Genomic DNA, 27040 nt, shown 5'->3' on the forward strand with positions numbered 1-27040 from the left:
ACAAATGTAAAGCTGTTCACAAATATATGGCAGGCCAAATTTCAAACAAAGTAAATGTTCTTTTAACTGATCTGTCAATAAATTCCCTTCTGCATAAGCAGGAAATCTGGGATAAAGAGACACCCCTACTGGAAACTATTCCGCTGTACTAGCTGGAGCAAGAGAGTGTGATAAGCTAACTCATTACAGCAGGAGACAGTCAACTCGGTGCATACTGTATAACACGAAGCAGCAAGTGAATCAGGAACGTTATGGTTGATCGCTCAAAATACCGCCTTAAAGCTGTAAAAATGCTAAATAAATTTGAAACAAAATGTTCAAATCAGAATGAGACTTTTGCTCTAACAAGCAAGTTGTTCTTCCTAGCAAGCTAGCCCATTGGTTTGTAACTACCCTTATGAATGCCCTGGAGTGTAAATCAGCATACACACGTGCCAATACAGGCAAGGCATCTCCTCACACATCGTCAATTCATTACTGTGTTCCAGGCATAAGGCTGATTTAAAGTCTCTAAAGAGTTCGGTGTTTTCTCATAGAGAAGACTAAATGATTTTTGGGGGATTTGACATTGAATGTCAAGAGTTAGGGCCGGATTTAGACTTTTGCGGAAGGGATACTCCGTCGCAAACATGACCAAAATCCTGTCCACCGTATTACACATACGATACGGTATGATGCAATTGTAATAGGGCAGACGGGAATTCCTTCATGTTTGTGACGGAGTATCTCATCCGCCAAAGTATAAATCAGGCCCATAGATGTGGGCTTATTCTCTTCCAGTTCAACAGAGGTGTCACACAACCTCCATTTTCAATATTACAAAAGTGATTACGATTACGGCTTCTAATTCCACCCCTGCCACCAGGTAACCCGACGCTTGTGTTTGAAAAGCCTTGCTATAAACAAGACATAACCTTTCCAAAGGTATATGGAGTAAGCAGGTAGTAATGGGGGGGGGCACAGGGGAGGGCGGAGGGTGGACTTGCAAGGTTAAGGTTTTATAGAAGTAGATTATAAGTTCTGCACGGGCCAGGGGGAGCAAGAGGACAACGATTAAAAGCGGGCAGCGGGTCTCCACACCGGAAGCTCGTTTTCGTCAGTATTGTCTCAATGTACCATACGAATGAGTGTTGCCGCTCGGCCTCCGGGATGTGGGCAGTACGGCTGTGTATGATGCACAAAATAATGGTCAAGGGGAGGACGGGGAACCCGCCTTACTGATATGTGCCCTGGTTGCTGTACAATATACTTGGTCCTGCAATAAAAACGGTTTGACAAAAAAAAAAAAAAAATGGAGTAAGCAGGTAGTCAAGGCAAGTTACCTTTTCTATTCCAGGATTTAATGGATTTTTTTTAAATAGAAACATAGATATGAGCTTAGCAAAAGGATCTGTTTTTGTATACATTGCAAAGACTGTTCGCTGAGCACACTCCTGAGTTCTACAGTACCATTTTTCATACAAACCATCAGGGAAGAAAGAGCAATGAAAGGAACCACTGGTTCAAGTTATGCCACTTTAGCCAGCAGGCGAGGCCTGGGATTTCTTTTCTAATAGCAAACGTTTAGTGTGAGGCTCTAACACCAGTCACCATAGAAATGAGTACACTTGGATCTGCCTACTTCTCATATCTGCATTTGGTGTTAAGTATATTCACAAGGCTGTGAGATTTAGCAGTTGCTGTAAACTCAGTCACTTCCTGAAAGAATCCTCATAAGGTACAGTCTACGGTTCTTGAGCTTCCTCCGCTTTATCACTGTTTTCCTCGCAAGACAGCTAAAAACAGAATCACCCAGTGGAGGGATTTGATAAGTGGGACACAATAATTGGCTTCTCTGCCTCAGTTTCAATGCCCAGGATAGTAACCAAAGAAACAAGCTGTGGTAAAGCCTATAGGTCTGGGTTTGGTGTGCTAACGCACAAAGTCAGACATGGGAGGGAACCAGCAGAAGAGAACCGAGTGCGATATAGTTGTATAGTAGTCCCTCAAACATTTCAATACAAGCACTCGAGTGGAGGCAGAAAGATACATTCAAACAGCCAATAGTATTAGGTGAGAGGTGAACATGCCACTGGGCTGAGCCACAATGTAATTGACAAAGTCTCAAGACAATGTCTGAAAGAGGCTGGCCCATGAAAGCTAATTGTTGAAAGGGGTTGCCCCACAGCCCACTCTTTATATTGTTAGCAATAGGTCTGTTTGACAGCTGTGGTGGCAAAATCCAGACCTATAAAGGTCCTGCATGCTTATGGTCTTTAAGGGACCACTTCATCATTGTTTTAATTAGGTCAAAGCTCTGAAAGTAGAGTTGAATATGGAAACTTTACATATGGATGACAAGTATCTAGGCTTAAGAAATATCCTTGGAGCTAATGATACTGGATTTTGATTTCCCTTCCTAACCTTTAAAGCTAACCAGTAGCTGTCACCGCTTGAAAGAAATAATGGCCTGTAAAGGAGCCTCTTTTGAATGATATAGGAAAACCAAGGAACTTACTACTTTCCATGTTATTACGGTATGTAGAGCTAATTTATTACAAACCTTTAATTGATCTAGTTTGAACCTTAAGATTCTTCTGCAACCTCTTGCTCCAAGACCCATGGATGGGAGAGTATAGATAAGTAGTATCTATAAAATGTAAACACAACAATGTTTTTCAGAGCTGAAATCATCAGGTTATTTCAATCCTTACACCCCTTCTGAAAGTCAGAGACTATACCAAGTCCTTATCAGATACAGTGCACGCTACACAATTACCAAAATCCATTTAGTTTAGCCTAGGCTTCAAATAACCCCATTCATAGCAAGGTTATGGGCTGTGTAATTATTATTTACCACCTTTTGAAATGAGAGACGTCTTGCTATGGCACTATGATGATATAATTTGCCAAAACCACTGCGGATCTCATCGCACCCCCGATCCTCGACTATAGCATCTTCATCCTCTTTGGGGACCTAACTTCCCCTTGGAAGACCACACCAATCGAACACAACATCCATCCTCGAGATCCTGTCTAACCTCAGCAAATAGAATGGCCCTCCCAAGCCGCTGGATACCTACTGGACCCCATATTCATCAGCTTCAGCAACATCATTATGGACAAGCCCACACCGGTCACCTGGTCCGACCATGCCCTCTTCAACTTCAGCATTCCCATCCTGCATCACCACAGAAACACCAACACCAAATCCTCACGTCAAGAATGGAGCAAGGTCTCCGAAGCATCCTTGTCTTTCAAACTACTTGAGCACCTTCCTCAACACAACAACAGCCACTCTGACTCCGTTTTCAACTTTACGGTCAGAATCACCACACGGAAAAAACAAAAGGACCAAACCCCAGCCTGACCAATCAATGGAACCTGGGTAGACTGTAACAAAGAGCAACTTGTTACGTCGGAGTCACTCCGATTTCCCCATGAGGTAAACATATGTCAGTGTTTTGTCATTTACAAAATCACAGTTTTATTGTACTATACAACAGGTGCTAGACAATGAACCAATACAGTGCTCATAAGTGCAGTGTGCAGCAGTTAAAATATAATATTGTCTGCTGAATCAACTAGCCAGTTTGAGTTCTTCCTGCTCCAGTGGGCTGCCTTTAACTTCAAACTATCCCAATCCTCTGAGATCCCAGTATCCAGCAGAGGAACATCCTCCACGATGATAACATACGGTGTGCATTCAGGGGGGGAAGATGTAAACGCTTATATTAGCCACCATATGGGAAATGCCTCACCCGAATGAGACGGCCAGACTCAGGTTGCAGAGTGGCAGGCTGTCCACCAATGGCACTTGTCTTCACAATCTGCATATTAATGGTGGATACTGTGGGGGCCAGCTCAGGCTCTGATCCCAGGGGCATTGGAATAATCTTTAGAGGGTAAGTTGTTAAGCCAGGGGCCGAAGTTGGCACGTCAGAATTATTTTCGGGTGGGGGGGGCACTGATCTTACACAATTCAGGCTCTATGGTTGCAAGGTGACTGTGAATGGGTTCCAATTTGCTCACCAGTACTTCAATGAGATTATTACACAGGTCCCTAACGGATTCCAAGATTAAATCCTTCAGCCGAGCGTCCAAGATTTCCCCCCTTTGATGGGACCTACAAAATGCTGCTTCTTAGACCTGGTAGGAGCCCTCTTCCTTTTGACCATAGGACCCCTAGCTGATTCGCCGCTAGTCTTACTGCATGGCTGCGGCTGGGGTGATCCTACCGCTATTATCGATGCTGGACTTGGAGAGGACACTAGGAGATGGGTGTCACGCTCTGCCAGACTCGGGCTGGCCACGGTGGTGTTATTATAAGCAGACAGTAAAAAAGATAAATCCAAAAGTTTGTCGGGCGGTGGGGACAATGGTGGTGGAGGTCAGTGCAGTGACAAACTTTTCTCCGCCAGTTCAATTTCTTTGCCAATCACACTAACGGCTCTGAAGAAAAATCCATCGATAATGATAGTGGGGGTGGGTTTGCGAACAACCACCAGGAGCTCCTGTTTCCCCATAAAGCCACTCCGGTAGGTAAACAGCAAGAATAGGGAATGACAAAGTCACAATACCTTATCTTGCACCAGATGAAATGGACGAGGCCCAGCCTCTTCCGGGGCGAAGCTGAGCATGTCTGGGCCAGGTCTTCACCCGGGCTTGACCCATGCTGTGGAATTGCTGAAGGCCCATTTAGCATGTCAGCAGAAGGCCCCTTCTGGACCAACACTGCACGCCCGTCTCCTGACACGTGTAGGGATGGGGGATGAAATCTCCTGGTACTGTAGGAGTCCGTGAGGGTCAAAGATTCCTTCACCTGCCACAGGTGTGCCCCACAGGGCAGTTATTTTGGATACGATTACCTAAAGATGAAAGCACACTGAAATAGTTATAGATTATTTGAATATGCCTGTCTCTCCACATGTCCTTATCCACATATGTCGAATTCCAGGAGTGGAATGGGAGGCCAGGAAGGATCGCAGAAGCCCTAACTTAGAAAGCATCTATTGCCCGTTTATAATTTACATGAGCATGGATTTAATTGTATTTATTTTTTTAAACATAGCAGTAAGTCAGAGAACACAGATTGTGAACAATGCCATTAAAATCCACTCAGCCCAGGTTTCCCAAACGAAAAATCTTTAATGTCTCAAAGTGATTAGAATTAAAAGACTGTCAGACACAACTCAGGAATGTGTTCAAGAAGCGAGAGCACCATTAGAAAGGCCGCACGGACGATTTGTGTGCCAAAAAAAATAGAAGTAAAGTAATAATCATAAAACATGTCTCACCGCGACTCCCCATGCCATTTCACCTTATTATTGCCTAGTATGGTGTAACACATGCTGTAGAGATCAGATCAGATTAACGCAGGGCAGAGTCTCTGTAGACTGAGAGGAGTGGGGGACTCACCGGATGACTGCTTGCCAGCTTGCTTTTTCTTGAGCTGCGAAGTGTCACTGCTGAAGTTCTTCGGCCGGGCTGGGGAGGGGGGCGCTGGACTGCAGCAGAAAGGGATAGTTCAAGACAGAGCAGAATTGGAATTTGGACGGATAGCTACAACCAGCTCTCTACTCCTCGCATAACAGTGTTTCACTCTGGCTGGTCGGCAGCACTCACGCTAAATTATCTGAATGGTTCCTATATGAACAAGCCACATTACAATTTGAAATTGCGATGTGACTTGCTAGCCCAGGAATTATTCAAATATTCAGGGTTACCTGCCTGTTGCCGATGCTTACAGGATCCCCTGCATGTTGGAGTACACGTGAGAGTGGAGGTCTGCTCCTGTGTTTGCTTCGCCAAGCGGCCACCGACGCCAGCTAGAAACCTCCACATCAATGACCCACAACTTAGCTGCCCCGCCCGTGCTGGATGAGATTGCAGCCACGTGTGTCTCTGAGCGGGCCCAGGCAGGGCCACTAGAGGAAGCACAATTTGTTCTCGATGGTGAATGTAAAACAATGTATCCTACTGTGCTGACCCACGTCACCCTAACAGCAAGTCAGAGTACCCGAGGCCAGCCTGCAGGCAAGATTGGACTGGCTGTAGTGACACCAGGCATATTTGCTGGTCAGTCGCCAGGGTGAGGGCCAGTTTTGGGCCCCTGGGTGGCCGTTTTTACTGGGGGCTGGCAATGTCGGCCCACTGTAACAAAATTATCCGAAGCCGGACCTAGCAAACAGCTCTGCCGCACCCACCCCCCCTGCGTTCTGGGGGGCAGCTGAGCAATTTGTCAGGGCCGGTTACGGTTCCCAGTCTGGCCCTTCGCAGGCAGAGCGCAGTACTGAGTGCATACATTAAGAGCCACAGAGGAGTCTGTTTTTTGGAGTGCCACATGATCCCTAAAGCATTTCATGCTGCTTTCTTGTGTTACTAATACATTTTAATGCGTTGATGCAGACACCATCTATAAAATGTGTTAGTTTAACCCGTGATGCGTGGTACTTGGCACGGCTGTGGAGACACCGCAGCCTTCATCCTCTTGGACCACTCCGTGGCATTCAACAGCATCTTCCTTCCCATTCTCATTCGATGACTACATCAATCCAGCATCCAAGGACCTACACTTTGCTGGATATTCTCCTTCCTGACAAGCCGCACTCAGTCTGTAAGCCTTGACCTCTTCTGCTCCGACTCCCTCAACCTCCTTTACGGAGTCCCTCAAGGATCATCACTCTGCCCTATCCTTTTCAGCACCAACATAATCCCTCGGCAGCATCATCCGCACCCACGGAATTAACATCTTATCATACGCCGACCACACTCAGCTCATATGGTCTCTCTCCAACAAAACTCCAAACACTCGGGCCAATTTGATGTTGCCCACCTCAAATGACCAGTTGCCACGCGGTCATGAATTAAAGACAATCTCACAAAGCAAATGAGAGGCAACACAACCACAGTCAAATCCGTTCAGTAAGAAACAATGTTTCAAATAAGTTTGACTAGTTAATCAATAGCTTCCAGTTTTGCTTGAATGTGCCGTTGGAACTCAGAACCAACCCTGCTTTCTTCAAAGTACGCCAAGACCCTTGAGATAGTCTTCAACAACCAACTCGACATGGCCAGCCCAGTCAATACAGTAGCCAATTCCTGCTTCGCCACAATAAAAATGCTAAAAAAGATTTTCAAATTACTCCAAATCAACACCTGCAGAACCGTCACCCAGGCTCTCAACACCAGTAAACTGGACTACACAAACACCCTCTACGCCGGAATCAACACTCAACTGATGAGATGACTCTAGACCCTACATAACTCTGCAGCCAGGTTTACCCTCAACCTCCTACTTGGCATGCAGATCACCCCCACACCGCAAGGATTTCCACAGGCTCACTATCTGCAAACAAACACTATTTAAACTCCTCAAACACACATTCAAAACCTGATACAACATGGGCCCACATAACTCAAAAACCACATTAGCTTCCACAGACCTACCAGACACCTCTGCTCAACCAGACTCCTACACACACACATCCCCAACAAATGCAGAACCAGAAAAGGTGATCAGGCCTCCCTCCTACCTCGTTCCTGAAGCCTTGAACAAACTACCCCTGCATATTAGAGCCACCTCCTCAGTTCCTGAATTCCAAAAACAAATTAAAGTGTGACTTTTCAATTAGGCCAGGACACGGCCCGGCTGCTCCTGCTTTCAGTGCCAAAGTTCCCTCCTGGGTGATGCACTTTACAAATACAAAAGGTACTGGGTCATAAAGCATTTCTAAGGGCCTGTAGGAATATCTACAGGCTCCGGAGTAACTCTTACTCCACCTTTCACAAAGGACAAAACCAATGGGGGAGTCTTCCCCTCCAGTGGCCAAGACCACTGAAGACAGATAAAGCTGGCTCTGCAGAAATAGGACTTGCTCAAGCAGCAAATTAGAAAATGGTAATATTTGGCAAACCAACACCTGGTGCTTAATGTTTGGCCTTCCGAAAGTTTTTTTTTTTTTTCGTTTGAATTTGTTTATTAGATTTTACCAGTTTAGATACAGAGAAGCATAGGTTCATATATGAAATACATACAATAGACTGACATGAAAGTGGCAGTAGACTGTACATTGGTGGTGATCTTCAAACGTAATCGCCTCTTATCATTTGTATTGACCTGGGAGTAAATGCATATTAGGGCGATCCACAGAGGTGTTTTAGATATGGTGTCTGTAAGCATGTCCCCTGGTGTAAGAGCTTCATCTGCCTTTGACGTCATTGGGAGCCGTGGTTTTCTGTCCCTGGAGCTGGGCTATATATCTGCCAACAAATGTCGCTACCAAATTGCTGGCCTATATCCCTGACTAATAACCTGGGTGTTGAACTGGGGTATTGATATTGGATCAGCGGGGAGGGGGGTGGAGGGGTGAGCAGACTGAGGGAGGGGGGGAAGCAGATCTTCTGTCCGAGTTCACCTGGTGATCCGGCGTGCTACTGCCGTGTTGGCCTTCCCAAAGTTATACTTAATGCATCACAACCTCGATCACAGACATGAACATTAAATGGTTTGCACTACAGCTACACACCCTGACTGTATTTAGAGATTCATTAAGGTTAAAAGACTGTGAGACTAGGGCTGCCATGTTCTATAGTAGGGACGACATAAAATGTATTTTGCCTCTCTGGTGGTGAAAGAAGACTCTTAATGAGACATACTGGTTGACCTACTATAAATGGAAAATCTGAGTATCCTACATCTGAATCAACGTATTGATGTTTGCCTTTGTTTATTGAACATGTAATAACTTATACAGAATCTTACCTTTGTACCGATATGGGGCAGAGTATTATCACTATAAGGACAGATATTTGACCAGCTCATTCATATTTTCCTGTAGAACAAAAAGAGAGAAAACTATTTACAAAAATAAAACTGATTTATTTACCAGTAAAGTATCACTTTCATTTAATATACAAAATACTGGTTTATACACTAGAGATGAACAATACTGTTCCACAGCATGTATATACTTTCCAAACATTCAGGCTGTACAGCAGAAGAGATGACCCTTATGAGAAAAAAATGGACTAAGAACTTTATATGCAAAGGTGAGGGTAAACAATGTGTTTATGTAAAAAGGTGTAACTCATTTTAAATAGGGACATAATATCATCCATTTAGAATGCGAAAAAAAAGTAATAGCACTTTAACTACAGTTCCTTTTTTGCTGTCCAAAACACATAAACATAACGAGGAGGAACTTTATAGATAAACTAAGAAAAATGTTACTGTATTTTCTAGAATAAATTGAGAAAGGTATGTGTTATGTCGTGGGCCCTAGGCCCACATGATGTTCAATGACTGACACAGACACCGTGGCTACCGTTAGTTAACTGGCCACGAGCACGTGCACTCGGGCCCCTTTATTAGCCGGGTCACCTGACTGGTGACGTCCGTGTTGGATGGGTGAGGGGGTGTGTGTGGGCCAGCCCTCGGGGGAGTGGCTGGCAGAAAACACTAGACTGTGTCCAGCAGGACACAACATTCCTCCCAAATTTTAATAAAACGAAAAACAACAAACAAAAGTCCAACCTATGGGAAGGAATGAGAAAAACAACTAAAATAATGGAAGTCCCACAGTTCAGAGATGTAGTTCGCAGGACACCGGTGGACAGGTGCAGCTGGGAGCACCCGGACGTCTTTGCACATGTCCATACTTTAACCAGGTATATCTGGGGATGAACACGATGCTGCTGAAATCCGGACCTTTCAGCTTCGCCTCAGTTGAGGGATGGTCCACCTACGTGATGTTCATCGGTCCAGCGTACTCTTGCTGTGAGGCAATCAGTGTCTTATTGTTCAAACAAGGGTGCATCAGGAGCGTATAGATGAGTCCACTGTAACACACCAGACGATTGCGTCGCTTGATCCTTTGACGACAGTCTTGGCCTTCTGTGACCTGTTGAGATTCTCGGTTGGATGGCCTGGGTACTTCCTGGAATCCATTGGTGGGGCACAGTACAGACCATCTCTCATGCTCTGGGAGGCCCCTTGGATGAGTTGCCCCGGGACTGCATATGGGCTCTGACTCTGGAGCCACTGCCTCGTCACTCGTGCAAACTTCAGGGGTGGATGTGTGTTGGATGGCCTGGGTACTTCCTGGAATCCATTGGTGGGGCACAGTACAGACCATCTCTCATGCTCTGGGAGGCCCCTTGGTGCTTTACAGATGGCGGGTAATCGCCCTTCCGTCTCCTCTTTTCCTTGCCTCTGCTCTGGCAGCAGTGGCGCTGTAATATATCAGCCAGGTTCTCTTTACTGCGATGGGACTATTCACCGCAAGTTGGCGTGCAAATGCTCGCATTTCTCATTAGAGCTTGTCACTGTTGTGTGGCTTCTTCTCTCGGTTCACTACACTTTCAGCTCTCCAGGGTAGGTAATTCTCTGACTGAAGACATTGGTAGTGGCATCAGGGTGGCTCTGTGTGCATGGCAGCAGGGTGTCTCTCTCTCCTGGTCGGGGGTCTCTCTCTCTCCACCGGCCTGGGGGTCTCTTTTCTCTCCACCAGCCTGGGGGGTCTCTTCTTCTCTCTCCACCGGCCTGGGGGGTCTCTCACTCTCTCCACCGGCCTGGGGGGGTCTCTCACTCTCTCCACCAGCCTGGGGGATCTCTTCTTCTCTCTCCACCAGCCTGGGGGGTCTCTTCTTCTCTCTCCACCAGCCTGGGGGGTCTCTTCTTCTCTCTCCACCGGCCTGGGGGGTCTCTCACTCTCTCCACCGGCCTGGGGGGTCTCTCACTCTCTCCACCGGCCTGGGGGGTCTCTCACTCTCTCCACCGGCCTGGGGGTCTCTTCTTCTCTCCACCGGCCTGGGGGGTCTCTCACTCTCTCCACCGGCCTGGGGGGTCTCTCACTCTGCATCAGTTTCTTTTTTGTCAACCTGACATGCAGTCCATGGGGCAGGTGGCACCATTCTGATCCATCTATTGCTGTGATGTCTTGACCATTGCTTAGTTCCTCCCACTCTGTCCTCTCCTTATGGTTGGCTGGGGTGAGTACAGTGGGTGTGGGCGCTTTTCGTTTTAGGTGCAGTGTTGTGTTACTTCATGCACTCACTGTGTGGCTGCGTACGTGCTTGGCGCTGTGTTTCTGTGCTCCTGGCGCCTAACTGCGCCTTATCTCTTCAGCCTTAGAGCTGTGTAGTTTCTTGGCACCACTTTGGCATGGCGGCTTTCCTGCACAATCACTTTATGCCCTTGTCAGCCCTCACTGTGTTCCTGGTGCAACAACCAGTTCTGTGCTGCTGCTGGCACTGGTTGTGTCCTCTAACGTATTATGATTGTTATATGTTTTATTTGTTTTTCACACATGGATGACATTCTTCCCTGGCACTTAGTGCATGCTGCAGAAATTGGTTCCCTTTTCTTGTATGCTTTCAATGTGATTTTTTTTTTTTAGCCGCGGTAGCGCAAAACGGCCACTAGATGGCGCTACCGGGCAAATTCTGGCTGACTGCGGTCGTTTTCCTTCGTTCTGGAACCCCGCTCAGTTCCGTTATGCTGCCGTTTGTTCTGTACTCCCGGGCTTCGATGGGGCACAGGAGTGGAGGGCAGGCACCTCGTGGTGGGTGCTGCCTTCTCTACAGCCCCGATGCCCACCAATCTGCAGACACACCTGGACGTCCCTGGGCCTCTGCGAACGGCACCAGCAGTCCTCGTGGCTCCACGGCCACTCTATGCTGCGGTAAGATTTCTCTAAATTTCTTTTTATTCTTTCTGCACACATTTGAATGGGCCTTCCATCTCGGGTTAGTCCCACGCCCAGCAGCCCTCGTGTGCTTCGGCACTTTTAATTGACGGCCGCCTGGTCAGAGTTTGCATTTACGGTGCTCTGATCGCCTGGTGGGGGGAACACGGTCTCTTCCTTACTCCACCCCACCGCCGCAGCCTCGCAGTTCACACGCTGCGCGGGGGGGGGGTGCGGGAGTTTGGCGCAGCTGCCGGTATGGGGCATTGTTTGTCTCCTTCGAGGGGTGACATAGCAGGCTACCGCTTCGCTTCAATGCCCCCGATGTCCCGCAGCCAGGGCTCACCTTACACCCGCGGAATTGCAGGCGGATCAAATGCAGGATGTGCCCCCGCTCCGCTCGATTGCACTGCGGCCAGCCTTCCTCTCTGCAGTTCTCGCTGGACACGGCTGTGCACCGGTGTTTGTCAGGTCAGCAACGGGCGGCTGCCGCTTCCTTTGCGGGGCTCCATAAAAACCCAGCACGTGTCGCCATCTCGGGCTCACCTTGTCCCGATCGCCGGACAGGCTCACTTCTTCTTCGGGGCACGTCTCAGCAGTCCGGTCTCGCCCGTGCTCATTCTGTGTTCATGGGGCTTTACCTCACACCGGCGGTAGGAGCTGCAGGCTCGTCATGTGCAGGGGGGTCAGCAGGCTCGTCATGCACGGGGTGGGCTCCCACCACCTCAACTTCACCGTGGGGCCCTTCACACGCCCCTCGGACGCTTCGATGATTTAATCACCTGCTTCAGGGTCTGCCCTCTCCAAGGGCGATGCACATTCCCCCTTCTCCCCCGGGAACAGGGCGGCTGCACACGCGGGATAGACCCCCTCGTCGCCAAATGTTATGTCGTGGGCCCTAGGCCCACATGATGTTCAATGACTGACACAGACACCGTGGCTACCGTTAGTTAACTGGCCACGAGCACGTGCACTCGGGCCCCTTTATTAGCCGGGTCACCTGACTGGTGACGTCCGTGTTGGATGGGTGAGGGGGTGTGTGTGGGCCAGCCCTCGGGGGAGTGGCTGGCAGAAAACACTAGACTGTGTCCAGCAGGACACAACAGTATGGTTCTCAGATAAAAATACATATACGAATTTTGGATGGAATACATAATAAAGACAAATAATTTAACTAGTACCGACATTAATGTGAAGAATGACATGAATTATGAAAAACCTTTGCCCTAGTTCAAGTGACAGGAGACTGCATTTAAATTAATGCAAAAAGGGACCTGATTGGAAGATGCTCCGTTGATGTCGCAAGGAGATATTTATTCCCAGTTAGGAAAGTGTTCCATGTATAAAAGGGAGCACCTCAAATCATCTGTAGAGCTGTAAATGTGCTGGAGGAAGCCAGCATTTTACCTGTCATTCAATGGAATTATGTGCGACCAACTGAAAGTGGGAATGAGCATTTCTGAGGAACTATCTGCCACTGACTACCACAACAGAGAAAGGATGTTGACAGGGCACAGAGTTCCTTTATGAAACATTGCTGTGAGTTTGGCCAGATAGTACCCATTATTGGATTTGGCACGTCATCAGAAACTCACCCATGGAAGTTTTTTTATTTTTGAAACAGAAACTTGACTTAATCAGCTAAATACCTTCCTTAAACTTCAGCAGAGAGCTGCCTTAGAAGTCGGAGGTGCCCCTTGGTTTAAATTAAAGAACACTAAAATAAAAGTTCTGCTACTCTCATTACATTTGCCCACAATCAATGAGCATCGGACAGTAATGTTATGCCACAAGCTCCTTTTTATCTTTATTTATTACCTTTTTAGCCAAGCCAATATCCTGTGGTTGTAAAGAGAATAACAAGTTTTTTTCAATCCTCTAGATATGAGCAACCTTCACACACTCTCAAAACTAACCTTCTTGTCAAAATATAGGAAAATACAAATAACCATCCGGGTTTAACAACAAACTATGCAAAACATTCACCCTGATGACAGCCAAACGTGTTTCCGACCACTCTGCCGCACTCTAAGTGTGCTAGATGAGCTACAATCCACTAGCAATGCTGGTCAGGTGGCAACAGTGGTCCTGCGGGCCAGCACCAATGAGTCTGAAACCAATGACCACTGGTCCTGGACCCATCTGCGGGGAAACTCCAAGGCTCCAATCAGTCTCCACTGTGCATGCTTCTACAGAAAAGAATAGCTGTGCAGTGGAAGGATGACTGGAGGCTTGCTTGCGCTTATTCGTAAAATAAAAGTACCTATATATAATTACAACTATATAAAACTTCACCAAAGACTATGATGACAATCGGTTCAACCACAGCTTAAGGTGTGGATCTAACTGTAAAAATGTAGAGCACAAGGGCACAGCACACTCCCTACACCATGCCATCTAGAACAGAAACACCAGATTAAAACATGGCCAACGACATGCATAAATGATGCAATCTAGGGAAGTCAGGGCACTACTAAATAATGAGAAGGAAACAATTATTCGCTGCAATTCATAATTCTGAAACAGGAACTGCGTGCAAACCGGAAGAGGTAGCCACCCTGAACATACTGGAATAAGCAGATGCGCTGCATCTGTATACCGGATGCACTGCTGAGAAATAATTTATAAATGTAATCCATTAAACATACTGTTAAAGAGAATTATTTGTTGAAATCAACCAATGGGAAACAATGCTATTGTTCATATTAGTAATATGATCTCATTTACTTCATGAGTTTTGTTATTCTGATAACATCACAAATAAACAAAATAGGTACAAAAAACAGAACCAATTGTACTGTGAAAAGCCTGTTGCAATCAACAATTGTCTCTCAATATCAACAATATAACAATGGTACTGTTGCTAAACAATGACGATTGAGGTTGTAGAAGCCCAATGCATTTCGGGATTTTCACATAACCCCTTCTTCAGTTCGCGTTTGGTGGTGCCGTGCTGATCCTCTGTCCGTTGGTAAGCCAGACATTCCGGGGATTCATTGTGTCCAGCTAGCTCACTCACTAGCTAGTTGTTATATTTTGTGGAATTATTTACGTTGGTAGCACTATTCGTAGTCTTAAAATAAGGATGCAGGAACACCGACGTGCAATCAAAACTAAGGATACAAGATATCCCATAACAAACCACTATGCGCAAGAACATCCGTGTGATCAGTCTTTCTGGTTCCATGCCATTGATCATGTCCCGGTACTAACAAGAGGTGGTAATAGGGAACTATTACTGCGTCAAAGAGAATCAAAATGGATATGTAATCTAAGGGCCACTAGTCTGGGACATAATACGGATTGTGAAATGCATTACTTTCTTTGAAATGTATCTACTACAATTCCAGATATATGTAGGAGATATATCAAGTAAACCAAATGATTTTGATTATAGTTATATCAGTTGTTTGTTGATTCACTCCACAGCGACTTAACATTCCCCAACGTGATTACGATGTGAATGAGTTCATCGGTTAAATTTCTGTGCCCCTGTAAATTTGATTTTCATATAGATGAGGATTATCTTTCTATGTTTTCGGGTCGTATTTGGAGACTCTTACTAGATTTATTCTGTCCCATGATCTCTCGTCTCATTACTATGTATGATACTTATCTATGAATAACGCTTTCCCTTACATATTGTGGTGATATTTTTTCACGGGAGTATTTATTTCCATCAACTTTGAAACTCCAATATGGCGCGTTTGTCCATTTTTGGTTTCTATTTGTTACGTCTAGCACACCGTGTTTATGCCTGGGGGTGTGATAGTTTTCCCTTCTAAATTGTTTTCTTCTTCAAACTGTGATCACCATCAATTTTAATATATTCCAATAGACCGGACGTATAATTGGTTCGGAGATTCTTTTCAAAATATAAAAATATTTTTCCGTATCGGACTTTCAAATACAAAATGTGCCGATGTAATTTCGCTTTATTATGTGTGTCGATTATTTGGCCAACATGTCAAATAATAATACTTGCCGTATATTTGATTTAGAACAAATATGGTAGACGTATATTCGCCAATAATGAGCTTATAGTGAGCTCTTATTGCCATTACAATATGGCGCATTATTTGCGCTCGTTTTTGTCAGAGATCGACGTTGTGTGACATGTGACCTGGGGGAGAGGCATGATGGGTAATCTGAGGGATTTTAGAACGGGAAAGCGGTAATGGCGGGTTACTCGAACTTGCTTCAAACACTACGAGTGGACCGCTATTACGGTCGGCATGGAGACTTTCCAGGTATGACATGGTTTTTCTTAGTGTTGTATTGTTTATTTATCCGGAAGATGTAACCACTGACTAACGTAATGTTGTCGTATTTGGGATGATACTATGTATTTATTATCTCTTTGGCTTGGCATTTTAGAAATGAAACTTTTGAGTGGATAGGACCGATATTTGTTCTGTCGTGAGGATTACGCTTATCTCATTATATTGGAGGTAAGCGGACATCGTCAATTTTTAACTATTTATCTATCGTGTTCGACTAATGTCCGTGCACATACATTAGCACAGATAGGTTTTTCCTTGGTATATGTTAAATGTAATACGATTATATTGGATGTGCATTGTGACATCTATAAGTACCTTATGCCAAATCCTTTTGCTCTTTGATGGTTGCTCCAAAATGTATAGGATGTATATTATAAACATCTTGCTTCGCGGATTTTTAATGGTTAAGGGAAGAAACATGTTCTAATTTTGGGTTTATCGACACTAGGAATGGACAATGTGTAATTACCGATTTTTTATTGGTTTATTCTCTTTTGAGACGATGGAAATCAATACCTAGATGGGACTGAGACTCTGACCCCGCGTGATGTTGTCTGTCGTTTGTTTATGTACTTTTGCTCGAATCTAAAGCTCAAGTTGACATGGTTTTTGACTTGTTGCTTTCCCACTTTCGTTTAATTTTAGATCAACGCAATTTTTTGAATTTCAATATCAGAAAGCTAGAATGATATGGATATATAGGATTTTGCACAAACTGATGCAATAAAAGGTGAGACTGTTACTGAGTATTAATGACCTTATTTTAGGAAACCTGAGGCTTTCTTACTTTACTGCAATTTGCTATAACGATGATACCGTTTTTGTATTCAGAAGGTGATATAGCCTCCTTTTCATAACCAAATGATTGTTTTATGGGTGTTACACTAATGAGATAGGATGTTGGAGGTCGAATTCTTGGCAGGTGTTCTATATATATGTAGATAGATCCTCATGGCATATTGTTGAGATTCTTACTTTATATACACCTACCTGCAATTTCATTGGTCTTCATATTCCTGAAAAAATGTTTATAATTTTTGTATATGTTTTTTAATGTATTTTTATATGTTTCTTGAGGCTATATATGTTTGTGCTCTTTTGTTAATTTTTCAGGTAAAAATATTGGTTTTGTCTAAAAAAATGTGTTGTGATATGTGTTTGTTGTGTATTTAGTCTTTTATCAAAATTCTTCTTTTGTTCTACAATTATGTTTTTCTGAAATGTGAAGATATGTATGTTTGTTAGGTTGCATGTGTTTTAACCATCCTGAAATTGTCTAGAGTTTTATATTTATGTCCATATATATGTTTAAATATATATATTTAATAGTGTTAATGTTTGTATGTCCTACCTACTGTAAAGGTTTTTATGTATATATATATACTCTTTTCAGCCCTGACGAAGTTCCGTGGGAACGAAACGCGTTGGCTGTGCCGTATTGAAAAAAGAAAATAAAGATTGTGTCACAAGACCGAAACTACTTAACTTGTGCTATATTGTGCACCGTCCTTATCTCTCAATATTTTGGAGCAACGAGGGTCAACGGTTTACTTTTGCAGGTTGCTGCAAGCAGATTGTTTCTTGCAACAGGTCCGCGTCTAATTTGGTCACTGTGTTTTCCTCGTACATATTACCGATACTGGGCTTTCAACACCGAGTTTTCAGGTAAATTGAATTCTATGAGTTTTCACTATTACTCATTTGTAAGCATTTATTTATTGTTTCACTCCAATTTGGCACACATTTTTATATATACATTTACATAGGTCCTTGAGCTGTGATACAACCTTCAAGGTAGTATCTTTGGATACACATTACTTAGCACTTCGATGCTAGACCGCCTCGGATATTTTCCAGAGACACCTCAGTCGCTGTACCTTTGCAGTTCAGCAGCACGTTCTCCACGTCGCATTTTGCGCAGATCTTCATTTCTGACGAACCAGCGTAAGGTCTTTTGTTTAGTTTCATTTTCTCAATCTTTTCTGTTTCACTCACACGGAGTGGTTTATATTGGTTCAGTTTGTTTTGCTCAGGGTGAAGGTTCTATGCAGGCCGCTTCACTAATATTCCATCACCTCATTTGATCTAGTTCTTCACATTCTATTATTCTTTTCACAATTGATACCCTATTGGTGTGGTGTAGGACAATGTACAGGTGCGCTATTTTCACTCTGGTCATTAACAGATGTATCAACTTTTAGGATTTGTTGCATCACAATGCAGTCAATTGTTGCTATATGGTCTTTCCTTTTTTTCATTCCCTCTCATACAGGCCCCTGAAGAAGGGATTATGTGAAAATCCCGAAATGCATTGGGCTTCTACAACCTCAATCGTCATTGTTTAGCAACAGTACCATTGTTATATTGTTGATATTGAGAGACAATTGTTGATTGCAACAGGCTTTTCACAGTACAATTGCTTCTGTTTTTTGTACCTATTTTGTTTATTTGTGATGTTATCAGAATAACAAAACTCATGAAGTAAATGAGATCATATTACTAATGTGAACAATAGCATTGTTTCCCATTGGTTGATTTCAACAAATAATTCTGTTTAACAGTATGTTTAATGGATTACATTTATAAATTATTTCTCAGCAGTGCATCCGGTATACAGATGCAGCGCATCTGCTTATTCCAACGACATGCATAAACCACAATCCCAGATCTAGAAAGGGTGCCAAGAACAGGAGATGTTCCATTATAAAGAATGTGGTCGACACCAACCCTTACTAACGTTCAGGGTTACGGAAAGCATACGCATGTCAACTCTCTAATTAACATCAAAAAGGAGCGGCACGGAACTGGTTTCTTCTGCATAATTCAAAGAGGGCATGCTGATTGGATCAAAGCTGCATACTAGCACAATGCATATCCAATTCAAGCAAGGTAACTTGCTCTCAAGCACCAGCCTCAAATGTCCAGACACCATCACTGACCCCGATCTTAGTTTACATTACATTTTCCAACTGTGCTCTCGGTTACTTGCCTATGGTCTGCACAACTGCAGTAGCCATATCTAACTCTGGACAAGGTCAATACAACTCTTCTTCTATAACCACGGTTTGTGAGATGCTAAACAAACGCTACATACAAATACCATACAATACAATGCAGTGCAATACCCAATGCCCCGTGTTAGCTTTTGGAGCCAACAACAACCATCTCTTTTGACTCCATCATCCTCGGGTCCTGCTTTGATGATGTTTAGGAAGGTTTGGAATGAATTTATCTGTATGAAAATATAAAGCTCCCCTTTCTGGTTAGCAGTTTTTGATGGCTGCTGTAAAGTGAACTGTATATGGAGTTTCCCACCTTCATTAGAGCTGCCTTTATCGCCAACATCTTCAGATAATTTCCAAGCTAGAGACACAGATACTATATTTTATGGATTTGGGTCAAAAACAGGCACGGCTGTAAGACAGAAGCGCCAGATGTAACTCCCTTTTTCATGAAACTCCATTCCCAAATAGGCACCATTTCAGTGTATCCTGCTCCAAGACCAGCCTCTTCCTCACAGACAGTTTTAGCTTTGTGACCAGCAGGGTTACACCAGGTGGCTCATTGTCTACCAGTATATACAGTAGCTCTATCTGTGTACCAGTGCACTGTACCTCCTTCGGCGTGGTCCTGATGTTGGATTCTTTGCTCCAGTTGCAGCTCTCTAGCACCAGTCAAGCCAATTACAACTGTGCTTCAGTCCAGGCTGAAGCCTTGCCAGCTCCTGGTCTGCTCTAGCCCTGGTCTTACCTACGTCCAAAACTTCAGCCTTGCAAGAACTGTCCTGAAACTGGGATCAAGACCCTAGGAGATATTTTGCGACTGATCTTTTTGCTCCAGGTGCTGCAGGCACTACTTTTCAGTGGTCTTTCTGTTACTGTGTGGGTCCAGAAAGAGGTCACCCTTTACTTACAGTCTCTAAGAAAGAGGAAAAGGACCAATCCCTACATCCAGACCTTAAAACTGCTGGGACAGCTACACTGCATGCTTGAACTGGAGGGGGAAGACAAAGGCAGTAGTTACAGACTAAACAAGCACAGTACAAGCTAAGCACCTTTGATCTACCCCTGGACTGGAGTTATAATCGCCTTGCAGGCCGAGGTTGGGGACTATTTCCTGGCCATTAAACAAGAGAAGCGCCCTTTAAGGCCTCGGGAACGGCTGCAAGATGAAGGGATCATGAAACAGAAACACGAGCGAGACTCAGAGGACTGTTACCGGCGAGGGGGGAGAGGGGGCACACAGAGCTCCCGCAATGTAGTGGACATTTAAAAAGAGAAATAACCTTTGGGACTGCCTTTAGAAATAACATAACTAACTGCAGCGTAATCACCCAGGATATTAAGTTAGAGGGTCCAACACCCACCGTCAGCGTTTCGGAATTAAAGTAGAAAAATATGTAAAATAGAACTCAATCTTCGGGAACTACAATATCCGAATGCGAGATAACGGCAGAACAGTGGAATAACACACACGGAAGCGGTAATCACCGTCCAGGTTGTAACAGTTTTATTTAAATAATGACATTATTTTTATCTGTACATTCTGTAAATGCTTCTTATTCTCTAAACGAAATTCAGTGTCATGATGATGCATTTTATGTACCGACTCTATTTATTTTTAATTAAACTGATTCTGATTATCTTGTCAGGAACCCTGACATCTAAAGCAGAAATTCGAGTGTTCAGTCTACAGCACCGCCGATGTGCACTACACTGCATATACTGCATAGAAGATACAAATACTGGGAATATCACATTTCATCTCCATTTCACAAATAATAGGATTTGTTGTCTATTGGGGAGCTCGGCCAATCGAGCTTCTGTTGAAGTTTCCAGAGTTGAGGCAGTCACAATCTTTCATAAAACCTTCAGATCCTAAAACAGTGTAAGGCTTTCTACGAATTTCATCGTAAACCACCACAGATGCAAACATTGGACACATTGTATAGTAAAATCCTTTCTATAACACAATACACATTTGAAAAGGTGGATTTATGTTTGAAAACCAAACGTGTGAACAGTGTCGGCTCCTCCGCTATAGCAGAGGAGCGTTGCCCCACTGAAAAATAAAATGATGATAATACCATTTTATTATAATTTCATTTTTCTTAACTTATTGCTAGCCGAGCCAATGTTATGGTGGGGCCATGTTGACGAGCATCATGTCAGCAGTAGGGAGGAGTGGTAGGCATTTATAAGTGCGCATGTCAGTTTGGTTAGATGCCTTAGGCCGTCCAAACAGACATGCACAATTAGGTTTATCCAACTCAGCTGTGTTTTACAGCCGCGTTGGAGAAAAGCTGCAGGCTCTCTGTGCCTGAGCGAGCGTTAAACCAGCTAGCTTAGGCCAATCCAGGTGCTGCTGTCATGGTAGGTATAGCATGAGAGCAGCGACTTGGTTGGGTGGGGAGCAGTGCATTGAAGCCCATCCACTCTTGAGACAGCTAGGTTGAGAGTAAGTGTAGGCATCCAGTGCCCTCGGGAGCACCGAGAGAGGTTGCTCCCTCAAATTAGGGCACTGCTCTCAAGAGCATGAGTCTACAAAAAGTTCCATTGGGTGAAAACAATTACTTTTATACCATAACCATTAAATGATGACATTTCTTTATTGGTCTAAGTATAGAACTGAACACACCCAAAATGATATTTGAAGTCTTATATATATACTTCACTCAGAAAATATGGCTGTCAATATGAACAAAAACGAACGATTTAACGGTGACTGGTGTGACATATAGTGATACATGATGTGACAATAGCAGGCTGACGGGGCGTGGCCTAGGAACCGATGTGGATGGTCGCGTAAGCTGAGAGCTCCGCGCCAACCCCCACATTTCTCCTGTTGGGAGCCAGAATTGCCCCTAAAAAAGAATACCTGGTGCCGTGCCGCCATGGTGGTGACTGCGGCAATTATTGGCGGAAACAACATCGCTGCTGGAAACTGGAGGACAAAAAGGAGCGAGACCCCGGCCGCTCAAAATGGTGCCGGGTATGGCTGTAAAGGGCTGAACTGCAGCGGAGCGCGACAAAGAGCCAGCAGGACAGCGGAGCGGAAAATCGGACCGCAGAGCATCGGCAGACCAGTGGAGTGGATACTGGAGCGTACCTGGAATTTTAACTGCTGTGGCAATCCTGGGGCGGCGGCAGCCGGAGAGGAGCGTGGAGCTTCCCCCCCCTTTCACTCCCTTCCTGCTGGTGGCGTGCAGAGCAATCGGAGTGATCGCGGCGGAGCAGGAGAGCTGGAGCGGGGCTCCGGCACACAGCGGAGGCGGACTAGGTACCTTGTAGTGGGGAGCTAACCTGCCTGGAGCTGGGAGTGTGGAGATGGCAAGTTGGTTGCGATGTAAAAGGCGCCGCCATCTTGTGATTTATACGGCATGGCACAGCTGGGGACTGAGCGGTTCCTGGCGCAGACAACGCCTGGGCCGGAGACGAGATTGATAGTGGTGCAGCCCCCATGACAGCGGTCTATAGAGGAATGGCCCAGATGTTGGCAGGCCTAGAGGAGGCCTCCAGGACATTACCATAAGAGCCTGTGGAACTGGCAGGAGAGGCTACCACTGCTGCAAGAGGGGGCAGCAGAAAGATGGGGGTGGAGGACGTAGAGCACTGAGGGGACTTTCTGGATCTGCCGCCTGAGCTGGCCTTTAGTAGTGGAGGAACACAGGTGAATGCCATTCCTGGTGGCAACAGCTTACTCCTGATGGCACAAGTGGGCAAAATATCCAGTGTGGCAACGAGAGCAGAACGCAAAGGCGGAACCCCACAGGATAAGAACTGGGCACAGAGGCTGGGGCCCTGGAAGGCAGCGTACAACCAGACGGCATAGTGTGCGCAGTTAAGACTCTTAGCCGGGAGCATCAGACTCGAGGTGCGGCTAGCTACGACCATTACTCCAGGACCCAGCATGTAGGAGAGTGGATTCGGGGGAGCAACCACCTGGGGAACCAGGGGAATAGCTGGGCGTATCACTGAGTGGAGCCACGACCAGCGTAGAGAAGCCAGGGGAGTGTCCTATATGACTTGGGAACTGAGTGGTGTTGTGGTGCAGGAGGTACCGAGTGGTGTGGCCGAGGCTGGGACCTGATAGCCTGACCATCATGGGGAAACCAAGAGGTCGGCACGGGGGAGCTCACCCGGAACCGGAGAATGAATCTGTGGAGCAGAGGAAGCCGGACAAGGCCGACTTACAACCGGAAGGGCTGAAGAATCAACAAGTGGACCAAATCCTCCGCGCTACCACGGACACAAGGGAAGCACTCCAGCAGGACATTGCCCAGGTGTCGCTGGGGTTGGGTCTCCTGCGGGCGGATAATGCGAAGCTGGTCGAACGGGTGAAGCAGGCTGAGACCACTTTGGAGGTCCTAGAACCCACCCAGAAAGCATTGGACATACAGATGGGAGAAGTCACTCGCAGGTTGCAGGTACTGGAGAGGAGGGTCGAAGATGCCGAAGAGCGTAAAAGACGGAACAACATACGGGTGGTGGGCCTTCCGGAAAGTGTGGAGGGGAGCAACATGGTAGACTACCTGGAGCAATGGCTGCGAACTAAAGTTGCTCCGGAGGGCCTGACACCTTTTTATACACTGGAGAGAGCACATAGGGTGCCGGCCAGACTGTTGGCGTGCCTGGAAGACCGCCCAGGCCAGTGGTGGCCCGTCTACTCCACTATAAGGACAGGGATCTCCTTCTGCATAAGGCTCGTACCGTAGGCCCGTATAGAGTGGATAATAACAATGTGTCGCTGTTCCCGGATTACACCTTCGAAGTGCGGCGCCAGCATGCCTCATTTCTGGAAGGTCAAGAAGTCCCTCCGAGATGAAGGCATCCAATACTCCCTGATGTTCCCAGCTCGCCTGCAAGTGATGCTGGACGGCAAGACGTTCTTTCACAACGATCCTGAGGAGGCATGGAGCTGGTTGGAATCCTACCGTGCAGGGATGGGCGAGGCAGGAGGTGGTACGGGACGGACAACGGAGGCGCCGCAGCCACGCCACACAAGGCGCATTAGACGACGTCGCCCTGGGGCACAGAAGCCTTCCACATCTCAGACGGAGAAGGAGAGATTGGCGGCGATGCAGGCTGTGGCGGAGCTATCCCAGGCTAGCGGAACGTTGCTGCTGGGTGAGACGGAATCCGAAAAAGGGTCAGATGGTACTGGTTCTGAGGGGACGGATACGGGGAGTGTTCTGCTGCCACACGTCACACCAGGGACCGCAGACAAGATCGTTGATGCCTGAACTTGCGCAGTACTTTATGGATCCAGTAAGAGGGGTTGGCTGGCCCTGCTGTTGCTGCACTTGGGGAAGTAATCGGGGGGGGGGGGGGGGGAGGGGGGGGGGAGCTGTAGTTGTACTGACTTTGACAGGAGGGCGTTAACACTGAGCAGTTGCCCGTGCCTGGGGGCCCTCCCGAAGGTATTGAAGTCTCTCTTATAGTGGGGTTCGGCGCTTCGACTCTATGAGGCTGCAGACCAGATCTTCTCGACGCCAGGGCTCCCCCCTTAGTTTCGCTCTCTGAGTGAATCCCTGGTCGTGACCAGAGGGACTGTTAGTGGATAGTTTGGATGGGTGCTAGCTGTTTAGAGCCTGTTCTGGGGAGGGGTGGTTGGGTGAGTTTGGGGGTTGTTTTTGGGGTAGTTAGAACCACCGGTGTGCCAATGCAGGGAGTGCAGTTGTGGAAGTGTGACAGTCAGCATAATGGGGACATCACCTGAGTTCAAATGCATTACATGGAATGTGCGGGGGATGCTTATGATGTTGAAACGCCACAGGGTTCATGCTTATTTGGTGCATAGGGGAGTGCAGATTGCCTTTCTCCAGAAACCCATGTAGACCGAGCTGAAGGCCGGTCATTACAGCGCAGGTGGAGGGGGCAGCTTTTCTATACAACGTACTCTGCTTTTGCCACGGGTGCACTGATTTGGGTTAGGGCGGGGTTCCCTTCCAACCAATCCAACAGATAGTGGATCCCGAGGGGAGGTTCGTGGCTGTCCTGGGGTGTTTGACGGGCGGGATGTGACATTATGTAGTGTGTATGCCCCTAATGTGGAACAGGCGACCTATTTTGCTCGATTGTCAGGTAAATTGGCGCCTTACTTGACCGGCCCTGTGATATTGGAAGGTGATTTCAACTCTATCACAGATATTGAGATGGATAGGTCGCTTCTGCCACTGCCACAGGCACCTATACATAGGCTCTCGAAACTCCGACGGGATTGGCCAGCTGAGTGGGGGTTGATAGACTCATGGCGCGCGCAACACATGGGGGAGCAGGATTATTCTTATTTCTCTGCTCTGCATGACTTGCATGTGCGATTGGATGCCATATTGTGCACCCGGATGTTCATGCGATGGTAAGGCATAGTGAATACTTGGCGAGGACGATATCGGATCACAATCCGCTGTTACTGGCAAGGGAGGCCTGCAATTCCTACTGGCGATTACGTCCAGAGGCCCTAGAGGATCCGGAATTCTGTGCGGAGGTACAGGAGGGTATAGAGCAGTATTTCGTCCAGAATAAGGATACAGCTTCGAGATTGGCCCTGGAATGGGACGCCTTTAAGGTGGTGGTCCGGGGCCTATGTATTGCTAAGAAAGCGGTGTGCGGAAAATGCTTTTGTAGGATATAGAAAGGGAAGAACTGCGACTGCATCAGGCCGAAAAAGCCCACCCTGAAAATCCGGGGGTGCAGACCGAGGTCTTGGCTGCGAGAGAGGGAGTGGCGGCGCAAGTGGAAAGGTTGCGCCGCTTTGATTATAAAGCGTATTGGTGCGGGCGCATGCGGAGAGGGATAAGGCGGGCACCCTTCTGGCCTGGTTGGCCAACCCGGCCCGAGGGGTACACCCATCCTGGCCTTGACCTCCCATGACGGAGTACCGGAGTACTCCCAGTGGGGATTAATGCGATGTTCTTGGAGTACTAACGGATCTATACGAGAGTAAACTGCACGAGACGGGTGATGGTTAGAGGAATTCTTAGCTGAGGTGCGACTGCCACACCTCGAAGAGGCCCAGGCGGACATGCTGGGGCGTGAGATTACAGTGGGTGAAATACGTAGTGCGATAAAACATATGGCACGCAAGAAAACACCAGGGGCTGATGGCCTTGTAATAGAATTTTACTCGACATACGTCAATCTCTTGGCCCCCAGGCTGTTGGCGGTATATCAAGAGGCCCGGGAACTGGGGAAGTTGCCCGTTTCCACTCGCAAAGCTATCATTATCCCGTTGTTGAAGCCGGGAAAAGAACCCTTGACTAGGTCGGCCTATCACCCAATATCAATGTTAACAACTGATTATAAATATTGAGTAGGATTCTCACGTCCCGGCTCCTTCCCTATATGGTGCAACTGGTCCACACCGACCAGGTAGCTTATCCCGAAACGCACTACTGCGACTAATGTGAGATGCCTTCTCCGAATCTTAGGGGAGGATCATAGCGGGACCCCACTGCAGCAGTTCTCTCTGTAGACATCGAGAAGGCTTTTGATAGCCTGGAGTGGCCATATTTGTTCCGGATCCTTCATGCGTTCGGCTTGGGAATGCTTTGCGGGATGGACAGGGATACTTTACCGCTCGGCGACGGCTCGGGTGCGGACGGGTGTGACGATGTCCTCCTCTTGTCTGGTAGAGCGGGGCACAAGGCAGGGATGCCCGCTCTCTCCGTTATTGTTTGCCTTACCCATTGAGCCTTTGGCCTCCCATGTCAGGTTGGGGAAGCATTACTCTGGTTTGGAACACATCGGAGATATGCAGTTTATCTCCCTATACGCGGACGATTTGCTGATTTTTCTCGCTAATACGGCAACAGCCTTGGAGGGTGCGAGGCAATTGCTTCACATGTTTGGACGATACTCTGGGCTGGACGTAAACTGGGCGAAGACTTGCTTACTTCCGGTAGTTCCGACTGCGGTGAACCCCTCCAGGTGGAGGGCATACGCTGGGAACCTTGATGCTTGCCTTATTTAGGCACTCATATTTATCATTTCCCTGAGGATTTACTGGAAGGTAAGTTGGGTAGGGCCATAAAGGGCCTTAGGAGTAGTTTTGAGTTTTGGAGCACGTTGCCGCCATCAGTGGCAGGCCGGG

The 27040-nt window shown here is 46.5% G+C and overlaps 1 protein-coding gene across 6 annotated transcripts in view; it reads right to left on the reverse strand.

Moving 5' to 3' along the window:
* Nucleotides 1–27040, reverse strand: part of INPP4A (inositol polyphosphate-4-phosphatase type I A) — an 857226-nt gene that overhangs the window by 546719 nt on the left and 283467 nt on the right. For all 6 annotated transcript variants that reach the window (XM_085622821.1, XM_085622820.1, XM_085622817.1 and 3 more), the window contains exon 4: nucleotides 8744–8813. The gene's annotated coding sequence lies outside the window, so the exon portion shown is untranslated. The remainder of the gene's footprint in view (nucleotides 1–8743; nucleotides 8814–27040) is intronic.

The sequence above is a fragment of the Triturus cristatus genome, chromosome 8 (genome assembly GCF_964204655.1).
Source record: "Triturus cristatus chromosome 8, aTriCri1.1, whole genome shotgun sequence".
NCBI classification, from domain to species: Eukaryota; Metazoa; Chordata; class Amphibia; order Caudata; family Salamandridae; genus Triturus; species Triturus cristatus.